Source organism: Calidris pugnax, unplaced genomic scaffold (genome assembly GCF_001431845.1).
Source record: "Calidris pugnax isolate Ruff unplaced genomic scaffold, ASM143184v1 scaffold102, whole genome shotgun sequence".
NCBI classification, from domain to species: domain Eukaryota; kingdom Metazoa; phylum Chordata; class Aves; order Charadriiformes; family Scolopacidae; genus Calidris; species Calidris pugnax.
In genome coordinates, this window is record NW_015090846.1 from 4,528,091 (window position 1) to 4,538,834 (window position 10,744).

General features: G+C 39.1%; 1 long non-coding RNA gene across 1 annotated transcript; it reads right to left on the minus strand.

The window, feature by feature from the left end:
- Window positions 1-2,376: 2,376 nt before the first annotated feature.
- LOC106888670 lies at window positions 2,377-8,480 on the minus strand. The gene is made up of 3 exons (XR_001412147.1): window positions 8,353-8,480; window positions 7,615-7,722; window positions 2,377-3,203 (listed from the first exon to the last, which is right to left on the minus strand). It is a non-coding gene; the product is annotated as an uncharacterized LOC106888670 (long non-coding RNA).
- Between the last annotated feature and the right edge of the window lie 2,264 nt (window positions 8,481-10,744).

Genomic DNA, 10,744 nt, shown 5'->3' on the forward strand with positions numbered 1-10,744 from the left:
ATGGTTTTTGTAGATGCTCTAAGTACAGAGTCATTGGGGCCGTGTATGAACTGAAGTGAAAAGTCTATGGGGAAATTGTGACACAGTCCGAGGAGTCCTGACAGCCTGAAACATTTGCTTTCAGTGTTTTGTGATCAAGGTTGTTAAAATTCATGGCAAGTTAATCTGCCAAGATGTGAGTTAGTTCCTGAAAAAGTTTTAAAAATATTTCTGGATATGGCTTTTTAAGCTTTCAGAATATAAAGATGTGTAAGTTATAATTTCAGAAAGATGAGTGTTACACCAACGGGTCAGTTTCTGTTCTGCACTTCTATGCCTCCTCCTTTCTCTGCTGCTCTCTTGCTCCTTTCCTTTTGCTTTGAGACTTCTCGAAAGTATTACACCTCTCTCTTAAAAGGTGCTGAATTACACAAAGAAACTAAAGATAAGTTTTTGGTACTTTCCAAACTAGAGATATTTCCTCTGGTAAATTTCCCCCCCTATGAGATCAGTTAACCGAAAACAGGATGTGGCTCAGAAAGAGATTAAAATTTGAAGCTTAACTTTATTGTAGAGCCATTTCCCTGGCGCTGAGCGTTGCAGTGCACTCTGTTACTATTTAAGGTATCATCATTTTTACATCCACGAAGAAAAAGCTCATAAGGGAATATATTTATCTTTTTAAAATAATCCAAGGTCGTGAGATTTTTAATGAAACATTTAATATGGAATTCAGCCTCAGATGCTAAGTGTTTAAAAGATTGTAATCAAAGCGCAAGTAGTATTTCCAGGGCTGATAATCTCATTTCAGAGAGATGCTAGAGATAGGGATGTCTCATTCTATGAAAACATAATTTTCAGTTAATATAAGTTATCTGGAAAAATGCACATGTTCCTAGGAAACCATGAAAAATTGGTAAAACACAGGAAGGAAAACTTGTCAGTAAAAGATCCAGTGCCCAGGAGACACAGTACTTCTAGGAACTGGAGCCGAGTGCTCCAAGTCAAGATTCATGGCTGTGTGTAGCTCTGACATTAAGTAGTTCATTAACCTCTGGGCTTATTAACTTCTTTCCTGACTGAAGCTCCGCAGGAATAGGAGTACAACAGGGTAGCTGTGACATTTCATCAGTTCATCTTCCAAGATGAATTAAAAAAAAAAACAACACGAAGAATTGTGAAATTTGATATATTGTTATCCTCAGCAAAATGGACAGCTTTGCCTCAATTCAATCTCTCGTCTACAATAAAATCTTTTAAAAGTTTTTTGTAATATCTGCCTGTGCTTACTATCCATTGCAGCTCTGCTTTGGTATGGTCGTATCTGAGGACCCAGACCAACTCATATTACAGGAGATGGAAAGTTTCCCACTGAATTCCCTAAAAGTCGGACTGTAATCCTCAAAGAGACATCAGGAATCAATTTTTTATCCTTGATCCCAGCTCTGCCTCAAGATTTTTTCCAGATCGTGTTCTTTGTGACATAGTATTATCTTCAGCTTCCTGGTGATTTATTTATTTTCCAAATAATAGATGTTGTGAAGCACCGCTTCAGCATTTGTCAGAAAAAAAGCACCCATAAAACGGACACTATATACCATTTATCTTATTTCAGTCACTCACTAAAGCAGTTTCCACAGTATAAGCCAAGGAATCACCCTGGAGAGAAGAGGAAAACTGGAGTGTTTCTCTCTGTCATAGTGGCTTTGGTGGTTTCCTATAAGCAGTTCCACTCCAGAGTAAAACATCACTCGGGGATTACTGAGCCTGCCTCTGATTTTAGGCAGCCTAAACCAGGCTTCTTTCCATTAAGCAGCTTCTTGGTGACATACCTGTCTCGGTCCCTACGTCTCCATGTCAGGACAAACAAAGGGTGCAGTCATGTAAAGCCAACATGGACCAGTTTGTGACAGTTTTCACCAGATTAAGCTCTTTCTGTTGCAGCCTGTCTCCATCAAGGGCTTATGCTGGTACTTGTGGTTATGCTTCTGTTTCTTTTAACGTACGTACACAGAGCCTGAGCTAAACTGGAAAATTCTTCACTGCTTATTTCCATTCTTAATGCTTTGGAGAGAACTCTGGGAATGGGAGCTGTGCCCAGCAGGAAACCTGCCAAAACTCTTCCAAAGCTCTGGATGTAACATGAAAAAACAAGTTCAGATTCAACATCTTTTGACTATAAAACAGCTGGCAAAATATGGATATTCTATCGACAGCTCAGGTCACTCCTACACTCTGCTATAGAAGCTGATACAATTATCTATAGAAACCTATACAGTTATCAGAAAATCAGCACATTTGAGTAAGGACTAATTAGCGGTAACAGAAAAAGGAAAGAACAGGTTTCTTTAATAATATTTTCATTAATTCTCACGAATGACAAGAATTGAGGGAAGGCTATAGTAAGTTTCCACTAACCTTTCAGAAGTTACTCATTTTACTAATAAAAGCAAAAAAAAAAATAATGAGATGCTTAGATGTTTCTATTACATGTGATAGAAGCGGAAAGAGACTGACTCTGCACTAACTTGCATCTCTTTTCCACTGAGTCCATAATTCACTTCGCTGTTGTAGAGAGATAATAGCATTGGGCTTATCTTTCCAGTAGTATTTTTCAGTATGGTTCATAAACCTGAATAATTTCCACAATGACACCAACAATCTCTATTTGTACCTGTATTTTATGGGCAACAAACTCAGGGAATGCAGAAATTTCGAGTGTTATCCAAGGTTTCACAGGAGGAAAATGATACTGTGAAGAAAACCAAAGCTGCCATCAAAACACTGCCACAGAAAGAAAACTCCTGAGTTCACAAACCAAGATGTTTTTAAGGAGGAATCTGAAGGAGAAAGGAAAGTGTATTTTAAACATGGGAGAAGCCTGTATGAGAAGGATATAGGAGAAAGCAGGCATAGAGAAAGCCATGTCTATGTTCTGAACAGAGGCAAGCAGACTTTGTGTTTAAATTCCCCGAGTAGAAAGTCTTCTCACGAGGCCAAGTATCTTGGCAGTTTTGCCAGTGATGGGACTCCAAAAGCCCATCATCACATACAAATTCCCAGCAGCGTCCTTGGAATTTGGCCAAGAAAACAAACCTTGTGACTCCGTGTCGAACATCTGCTCCACAAATTGGATGTCGAAAGCCCAAAGCAAGTGAATGGGGCACAAATTGCTCAGGAAATGAATGCTCCCATCTGTCCAGGTTCAGTAACGATGGGTCATCCTGGAAGAAATCAAAATACAGATTGGCTTCGTAGCGCAACACTTCAGAATTGTGGCAAGTTTTCACAAGCTAAGGTTGTATTTTCTTTGTGGCAAGATAAGCACAGGAAGGAAATTTGGCATTTTTTAATCTGGTTATCTAAAATCACATCTAACATTTTCCCTTATCATGAATATTTAGCTTCAAAGCCCAGGATTGGCAGGCAGGGCCCTGGGGAGTGTTTTTAGGCTATTGCCTTCTGCCAGGACTCACCCTGGAGCTGTTTGGAACTGGACATGGAGATGGGCAGGACCACTGCAGACATGGGGCCAGGGGACACAGACAGGGGATACGCAGGAACGTGGCTTTCTAAGAATTTGTTTTGAACTCACGTGGGTTTAGATACATTCCCCCAACCTCTGGTATGAATCCAGGGAATCCTGTTAAATTACATCACAGATTAATTAGACTCCTCATGTTTCCATGGGAGGTTTTTCATCCTAGCTTGGTTTTGAGATTCCTGACCGAAACAGAAGCTTGTCTGATCCTGCCAGGTTCCTTCAGTGTCACGTGGAAACTGCGAAACAGTGAAGTTATTTAGCTTTGATAGGAAGCCACAAATGACACCAGGGACACAAAGAAGATTCCCCTGACAGCTTGGGCTGAGTAATTGTGCGTAACCACAAGCTGGGCAAGTTTCATGGAGTTTGAAGTTTTAGAGTGAAAATACATCTTTGACTACATGTAGGTACTTGGTGCAGAAAAAACCCCATGTGCTGCCTTTTCAGTCACTGTGTGCATCCCAGGAACCGAAATCTCTGCCACAAGTGTATCTCCAGACTTCTCTGTCAATGGGACAGGCCTTTACAAGAGTCCTTGCCCCCTGTTCTAAATTTCAGCAAGTTAATGCTTTTTATTGCCAGCTTTGAAAACCCTTATCCGACAGCAAACCCTGAACTCTGGGGATTGGTGCTGCAATTATCACCCAAGGTGGTTCTCCCAAAACCATTGCTGGACATAGCAGGAAGGGGAAAGCTTAGCAAAAATCGGGACTGAAACAGACCTCCTGACTTCCAGTTCTGTTTTATAACTGTATCTCTGAATCGCCCCCCTTGCACCAAAAGCAACTGCAAACATTATTTAAAATGATTATTCAATGCATACTATTCAAACATATCACAACTGACTGGGGTTAGAAACAAAACACCTTTTAGTATTGTGTAGACTGCAGACTCCAAATTTTTGGAATTACACTAATGGTGGAAACTAATACCTATTTGTACGTCACCATCAGAGCCTGGGGCTGAATATTCCCTGGGACCTTACAGCAGTGGGCTTTTATGGAAAATTTTATGATTTGGGCAGTGAAAATGACATTTTTATGGCATATTGCTTTTTATAAATAATGAAGGAACACTGGCTAATCAGACTCTGGCAGAGACAGACAGTGCAGGCACGTAGTGAGTGAGAGTCTGCAGTTACAGCTGCAGTTTATGCCCAACCTGTCACCAACACTAGCACTTATGTCTATAGATTGTAAATCACATTTCAGCAGGTACAAATTGGCACAGTGAGATATGAATGTCCTTGTGCGTGGATGTGCAAGATGTTTATAAAATATTTTCTCTTTGGAAAGAAATATTGATGTTTACTTCTTGTGATTCAGTTAAAGAAAATGCTGTATCTACAGATCTAGATATCAAGTAATAAAAAGCATCACTCCTCCACTATAACTGCAACAATGCTGATTTGCATTAGCTGTGGATGTGCTCCGTGACCTCCCGGTATAAACTGCAGAGAACATATAACATCCCAGTGGAAAGAATGCACACTTGAGGTTACTCTTGCAAAGCCAAATTAGACAATGCAAGTCCATGTCAGGGCTCCTTGAAACCAGCTCGCAGCGTACGAAACCCAGACTCAGAACCTCTCGCTGTTTCTTTTGGAGCACTTCTAACTGGCGCCACTGGGGCTGCTCTCATTAAGGAAAAAAATTGATTTTCCATTGTAAACCCCAATTTTTGTGGTTTAGTATCTCAGCTGATTCAAAGTGAATCAAATACAACTTTTTGTTTGCTTTGCTTGCAAAAGAAATTGCCATTTTAGTTGTCAAGTAGCAAAGAAGTAAAGGAAATATAGTGTGAACCACAGCACCTTTGGAATAATCATGGCTTCTAGCTATGAACATGGGTAAATATAACTATTTTATAAATAACCACCTGTGCGTAACAAATATTTCTTGGGTTTGAAAAAAAAGGGTTGAATATAGATATCTTTTGTTTTCTAAACTTGAATATTCTCTTTATGACTGTTGTGGCATTTAATTCAGTTTAGTATTTTCCAGGAAATCAGTTGCTGCTTAAATACGTACCCAAATTCCAAGTTCATTCAGAACTTGAAAAGCAAAATTTAACACGAAGAATGGAATTTTGTAATGACCCAGCAATTGGCAAACCCAAAATCTTAGTTCCCAGGAGAATGAAAGAGCCAAACCCAGATATTTCTCCTAATTAGAGGTGAAAACATTATTAAATATCTTAAAGATTGAAAGCATATGTAACTCCTATAAGGTGGTTTTTTACTGGAAAATAACTGATGGCCGTGCCAAATTTCAGTGTGTTCTGATGTAAGAATTCAGCAGGAGATTAAGAACACATTTTGCTGGGAGACGTGCATAAACATTAACATTTACATAGACCGAAAATAAGTCTCTGTAGGTAGGGTCAAGGGAGACAGTTCCTGAGGGATGAACACCAAACTGGCAGCTCTCAGACAGAGTGATTTTTTTAAATTACAAAATAATATTCACTCAAAAGAAAAAATGGATTTCCTTCGTATGTTTTCACTCATCTCTCCCACACTCCTACTCTAAATCTATCTACTGACCCCTGCCAGTAGATTCCACAACTCTTTGTTTGTGGAAATGAGAGTTTGAGATTATTTATGAAAAAAAAAAAAAAGATTTTTGAACATGAAAGAAATCTTACTAAGGATTCAATTCTAGGATTTTGTGTTGCTCCACCCAATGCAGGGTCCCACTTGCTGACTCAGAAGTGGCTCTGCCTGGATTGAACATTTTCATCACTCCACAAAGATAGAAAATAATTTTGATGTGATATTCTGGGGTTACATTCCCCAAATACACTGAACAAACAACTCAGTGTGAAGAAGTAAATATTTCTCCGTTTCCAGATGATTTCACATTCTGTGTGTACCATCATAGCAAAAGAAAAATTATGTGGTAACTGAGACCTGCATTGGCAACCTGCTAGTTCATGTAGGCAATTTTCTCTTTCACCTGGTATTTATTCAGGTCAGCCAAGGTAGAATGATGACAGTGACTTAAAGGCATGGATGTATTAAAAAAACCCTTAAATTGAAAGAGATGAGATTTAGATTAGATACTGGAAAGAAATTCTTCACTGTGAGGGTGGTGAGAGCCTGGCCTAGGTTGCCCAGAGAAGCTGTGGCTGCCCCATCCCTGGAGGGGTTCAAGGCCAGGCTGGAGGGGGCTTGGAGCAACCTGGTCTGGTGGGAGGTGTCCCTGCCCAGGGCAGGGGGCTGGAATGAGATGATCTTTAAGGTCCTTTCCAACTCTAACCATTCTATGATTCTATGATCTGGGAAATATATTAAAAAGGAATCAAAGTATAATGGCCAAACTCACTTATTCGACTGTAGCGGGTCCTGCTTTCAGAGGTTATCTGTGCATGTCTCTGAGTGAACTTCAGAGCTGCTCCTAGTGATTAGTTTGACTATGATATGCTGTTATGTCAATAAATGACACTAAAAATCCTGTTCGTACGTGGCCCTTGGCATCTTGCCATAACTGACAGATGAGGCTGAGTCAGCTCTGTTCTAGGAGACACGAGAATAAATTTGGAGTACATTACACAGCTTTCTGGGCAAGTGCAGGAAAATGTAGGCAGCCCCGTGATCCTGCAGAGAGGGGCTGGTTGGCCTTTGGGCAGACTGCAGAAGTGTAGCAGTCAAATACATGTTTTTCTGGAACCACTAAAGCTATTACCCTGTGATTCAGAGCCTGGAACATTTGGAGACTTGCACACCATGTATATAAACAACCAAGGATAGAAAAACACTGTGTACAATTCAGATATAAAAGGACTTTTCTGATGTCCAGGATCCCCAGTAAGCATGGAAGTACAGAATGTGTTTTGAAATAATTACCATTTCATAATACAAATGAGTCATCTAAACTGTGATTATTCCGAGAATTTCCATTTTTGCTGGGATTAATCCTGTGAGTTGCTTAGTACCTCAGAACTCTCTGACTACGAGTCACTAATGTCAGTACGGTAGTTGAGTCTAAAAATGAATCTCACATCATTGCCATCTTCTCTTACTAAGCAGACCTGCTGGAAATCTGCCACCATAATTTGCATGTGTGAAACAGATGCAGACATGGATGTACCTTTCCCTCATGTGGTTTTCGTATGAAAGTCATGCCACGCCACATGAGGAAGGTAAATCTTCCGACATTGGTACGTTACACACCTCCATACCACACAGGGCTAAAGATCTAGAAAAATATACACATATAAAATACATATATTTAAAATATTTTAATGGTCTTGGTGATATATGGGATAGATAATTCTGCATAGAAACAGACACACAATAAATAAGATTTAATTAATTATTTAAACTACTGACTGCCAATTTGATACTTAAGTGCAGCATTTTTATACGTAATTTTAAAGTTAGGTTCCTAGGTCTTCAGGAGCAATACAGCCTTTTTGTACTCTCACTGAAAATCAACAGAACTTAAGTTTCACAAGACATCTGCGAAAATGGGACATGCCCCTTGGCATTTCAAGTTTTTAAAGTGCAATTTACATTTCAAAAATTACACTTCTGAATAAGCCAACAAGACCCAAGGTTTGTTTTGCACAAGCCATGAAGACCATATCTGTCTTTGTGATTTCATCTACTTTAGACTGCTGGATAAAGTCAGCATTCTTTCAGATGTCTCTGTTTTGTCATTAGCAGTTAATAGGCAAATATATTTGGCCCTGCTATACATACATTGATTAAGGTTAAGGGGTACGGCTGTAACAGAGTTATTTCCCTGGAGATTATTTATTTGTAACCCATTTATATGAAATACTATTTCCTACATTGTGCTTCTGGATGTTAACTATGAACTTACCTCATGTGGATCCGATTGACCTGAACGAAGAAAATTCTTGTTCATATCCTTGGCTATAATTTGTTCAATCTCCTTCCTCTTGGTTTCATCTGGTTTTACCTAGCACACAGTGTGGATACAAAATTGGTAAACAGATTGATACAAATCTTATAAACAGTAGTGACTACAAGCCAGAGCAAAGGTATATTAATGACAGAGTTTAAATTAAAGCTCTTCAAAGCCCTTTTAGCTACTCCATACAATAAGAATGGGAATTATTTTAACTAACTGATATCTTAGAAGCGTGACCTGTGGTTATGACATCTAAATATAATTCAATCTTTTTCATACAATGACATCATTGTGCTTTAAAGAAATCTTCAGGTTCCGCCTTACCAGGGACAGCTGAATCAGTATCTCTGTGGTTATGATTAGATGCAAGAAACAGGGGTTTATAAGAAGATGTATCACCCTTGAGAGATAATTAGGTCTCATAATGCAGTTACCCTCACAACAATATTGTGCAGTTCAGAAGCAGAACCAGTTGAAGGTGGATGGACAGACAACCTCAGTAAGCATTAAATGTACTCTCTGCAGTTTGAGTTCATATCCAGCTGTTGGGTACAGCATTATCTTCTTATGCTTCTTAGAAAAGTTTGGAGGATTGAAAAAACCCAAACAACTCATGGAGCCAAAATTAAAAGTTGCATCATCTGTGACTATCTTCTTTCCACACATTAAACACTCTGGATCAAGGATACTCCTAAGAGAGAAGGAAAACAGTAATTTTAAAGTTCTTGGATGTGCTGTTTTTTGGGCAACTATTCAATAAAAATAAGAATGTGTGCAACTGTACTTTCTATCAAACTCTCTTCTCAGTTTACTGGGAACCAAGCTGATTTGTGCCAGGAGCTGTGAGAAGGAAACTTGGCCCTTCATCTGCTGCTTTCCTGCAGGGAAGGCAAGTGTTTTAACTGTCCATTTCAGTCATCAAATGCCAAAGTAACATTTGTTGGAAATATACCTGAGTTGCAGTACACATTGATTCAGTCCACTGTTACTTAAAATACAAATAATGAATGATGCTCATATTATTTAGGATTTTTCTTTTTTTTTAAACAAGAAAGGAGAGCATAAAAATAGCATACTAATAGCATACTTAAATGCAGATCAAAAAATTTGAAGGACTGCAGCGAGGATTTACCTAACCAAACCAGTGAGACAACTGGAAAAATACTGACTTGTTCATTCCCAAAGCATACACATTTAAATTGTGAAGACATGAACTGAATTAAGAGGAAAGATGAAAAAAAAAAAGCAATAATTGGTATTCTCGAATAGGCATCACTCCATATGTTGCCTAAAAATAGAGCCTCTGGGGAGCTGGCTCAGAAATCTTGTTCTGTAAAACCTCTGGTGCTGCAGGTTTACAGGAACAGAGACTTCAGGAGAGGAGTGAGGCTGAAGGAGCTTAAGAGTGAGAAGAGGGCATTGCAAACCAGAGACTACTCTGGTGTCAGCTCTTCTGAATTTAGAAACAAGTTGCCCTTCTATGGTTCTAGATTTTATTTTATTGGTTTTCACTTCCCTAATTTCTGTTCCTCATATCTATTTCACGCAGGTTTTGTTAGTTTACGTGTTGTTTCTCTGGGCTGTTACTGCACATATTTTGCTACCGATACTTTTTAGCATCACAAGATTTCTTCATGCAAATTAATTACATTAAGCATCCCCACTTATGCTTCTAGATCAAAGCTTTTTACTGTAAGACAAACAATTTTGAGAAACTCACAATGGAATTATCAGCACAATGTACGCAGTGGTAAGAAGTTTTTGAAATGAACCAACAGTATAAAATTAAACCCCCCCAGTAACCTCGTCTGCTGAAGTACCCTCCATGCTAAAATCACAAACTTCAGGAAATTCTAGAATTAAAATATCTCCTGTTTCATATAATGTTTTACTTTGTAGCTTGTCACTATCTACACGCTACCAGGTACATAATGCACTTGCTAGAAAACACCCAGATTAATTCAAGAAAAGGAGGTCTTTGTTAGGCTGAATTTCCTTATTTCTGTGATTTTAAGCTGCATTGAGAGTACATTATCTCTGTAAAAAGCAGGAAGCAGCACTGAGGTGCTCATTTCCCATTCTGAGTTCTCAAATATCACATTTCTCCATGGGCAAAAATGAGGTAATTGTACAATTCTTAAAAGGAGTAGTGCACCCTGACCTGTTGGTTGTATCTCTGTTTGCAGCCTCTCCTGTGCCCAGGACTCCAGACCGACCAGGAAAGACTTTGCATCCTCTGACGGCTCCATCTCTGGTGAACCTCAACTTTGTCCAAGAATCCCAGAGGTTGTGGGGTGGTTAATCTCTCACAGGCAAATTTCTTTGACAAATAATTTGGGTG